We start from the raw sequence: 2,979 nt of genomic DNA, 5'->3' as shown, positions 1-2,979 counted from the left end.
GAGACCCCATCTCTACTAAAAATAGAAAAACTGGCCGGGTATAGTGGTGGGAGCCTGTAGTTCCAGCTCAGGAGGCTGAGGCAAGAAGGTTGCTTGAGTCCAGGAGTTTGAGGTTGCTTTGAGCTATGATGCCACAGCACTCTATCCAGGGTGACAGAGTGAGACTCTGTCTCGAAAACAAAATAAAAGGTCAGTCAAGATTGTTCCTGATTTCTCTGTTGGAGCATGCGGTTACTGGAATTACCATGTCCACTAACTACACCACAGCCTATTACTCACCATTTACTGAACACTTGCTGCATACCAGGCCCTGGTCTGGGCTCCTTTCATATATCAGTTCAGTTTTTCTCACATTGCCCCTGAGAGCTAAGCAGCGCTCCCACTGGACAGTTTAAGATAACCAGCACTCACGAGGGGCTAAATGACATGCAAGATTTTTTTCAAACTCCTAGATGTACGATTCTAGAAAGTGTAATCTAAACAGTTGGTTCTCAAAAGTTGGTCCCTGGACCAGCAGCTCCAGCGTCACTGAAAAGTTGTTAGAAAGCAAATTCTCAGGTCTGTCCCCAACCTGCTGAATTAGAAACTGTGAGAATGGGGCCTGGCAATCTTCACTGTAACAAGCCCTCCATGTGATTCAGATGCTGTAAACACTGAGCTAGAGAATCCCAAAGGGCACAGAAGCTGGAGGCAGCAGCTACTGCAGATCAGCTGGAACAGTGATTCTGAGCTTGGTTTCAAGAAATAACAGAGCTTCAGAGATTACTATTGGTAGCGCCGGATAAGGAGTTCCACTGGCAAATAAGTTTGAGAGCCCCTGGCTTAAACAAAATTTTTTGTTTGTTTGTTTTAATTGTTGGGGAATCATTAAGAGTACAAAGAACCAGGTTACACTGCCTTAAACAAAGTTGAAAAGGCATTTTTATGGCAGGGTTTCTTGAGTTTTAATTAGGCTAGTGTACCTTGTGCATCAAAGAGAGAAGTCACAGGTGGTTTCCCAAACTTCCTAGACTAAGGAACTCTCTTTTCTCAGAACACCTATTAACTATCCCACTGGACACCCAATGGAGCCCAGTCTGGCTAGCACGGCTCTTGAAAAACAAAAAGCCAAAAAATACAGAAATACAAGAAGACAACTCCTACGGAGAGCAAGAAATGTCAATACCCATTCTGAATTCTAGGAGGAAAGACTTTCCCTTGGCTTCTGTTTAATTACAGGTTTTGACAAGTTCACCACTGCAAGGTTGGGGTTATTAGGAAAAGAAAGCCTGATAGTAATCCTGCCCAAAGCCCACAGGAGCCAGGTAGTGTATTGGTTATATTCTGAGCAATGGAGGACTGACATTTTCAAGAGTTTGTTAATTATTTTACTAACTGTTCAGGGCAGAGAGGCCAGGAGATGAGTGTTCCACATTCCACAAACAGGTAAACATCTGGAATGAGCTCCCTGACCCCAGCCCGTCCAGGAAAGCAGAGCTGGCCCAGCATCCTAAGGGAAGACAGGTTTTAGAGACATCTTTTACCCTCTATGGGTTTTAAATATCATCACCCTTCCCCAGATCTAATCATGGGAGCCTTTGGGGATCTGGAAGTTTTTTTGTTTTTGTTTTTGTTTTTAAACAGAGTATTGGTCTGCCACTCTGGGTAGAGGGCTGTGGAGTCATAGCTCACAGCCACCTCAAATTCCTAGGTCAGGCGATCCTTCTTGTCTCAGCCCCCCTAGAGTAGCTAGAACTACAGATGCCCACCATGACACCTGGCTAGTTTTTCTATTTCTAGTAAAAAAGGGCTCTTGCTCAAGCTGGTCTTGAACTCCTGAGCTGCTCACACCTGTAATTCCAGCACTTGGGAGGCCAAGGCAGGTGGATTGCCTGAGCTTACAGGTTCAGCCTCAACCAGAGCAAGACCTTGTCTCTTAAAAAAAAAAGAAATCACCAGGAACATGAAATATTTTGTAATGGTTCTAATCATATATTTTACACGTAAAATCAAAAATCTTAAATGTAAATCGGAATTATTTCACTAAAAATGTTGAACAAAGGAATATGCATACGCTGTTCAACATTAAAAAAATATTTAAAAAAACATTAGTGAGAATCAGAACAGCTGAGGAGGCTCTGAGGTGTGCCAACTTCATGCCCAAAGGAACCCCAGCCTCAGAATAAGAACAGGGTGATGCCAACACAGCTGGAGCATCACTGCCCCAGCTTGCCCCTTCCTGCCCCAGCCCTGGTTCACCCAGCTATTCCTGGGAGGCGTTGGGGATGGCCTCCCTGTGCCTAAGGATGAGGCCCTACTGTGCCTACCAAGTGCCACCTGCCCTTCTCCTGACTGTGTATGGGCAACCTGGCTCTCATGTGTGATTTCTGGGTTGGGAGTGTTTGAGGAAAGCCTCAGCCATTGCAGATACACACAGCCCCCTCTCCAAGGTGCCAGGCAGGGGGCTCTTTTTGGATTCATACATTCCATGTTGAGAAACAGGATTTTAAAAAATAAGAACACATTATCTTACTGGCAAAAGGATCCTCCAAGGAGCTACAATTACTGGCATAGAAAGCACTCCAAAATCAACAACAGGGTTTAGGTGAAGGATTTATTTGGTACCATAGAGCAAGAAACCATCACATTGCCCCCAAAACAAATACTCAAATTGAGCCAAAGGGAAAAACTGGACTGTTCACTTACAAATTCAGAAAGATGGACCCAGCATGTCAAGATTTCTGGTAGCAGCCAGGCGCAGTGGCTCACACTTGTAATCCTAGCACTCTGGGAGCCTGAGAGGCCATGAACTGCTTGAGCTCATGTGTTCAAGACCAGCCTGAGCAAGAGCAAGACTCCATCTCTAGTAAAAATAGGAAAACTGAGGCAAAAGGATTGCTTGAGCCAAAGAATTGGAGGTTGCTGTGAGCTATGATGATGCCACAGCCCTCTACCCAAGGTGACAGCTTGAGACTCTGTCTCAAAAAAAAAAAAAAAAAA

Source organism: Otolemur garnettii, unplaced genomic scaffold, assembly GCF_000181295.1.
Source record: "Otolemur garnettii isolate 467f Iridium unplaced genomic scaffold, OtoGar3 scaffold00151, whole genome shotgun sequence".
NCBI lineage: Eukaryota > Metazoa > Chordata > Mammalia > Primates > Galagidae > Otolemur > Otolemur garnettii.
This window is presented reverse-complemented; position numbering follows the sequence as displayed.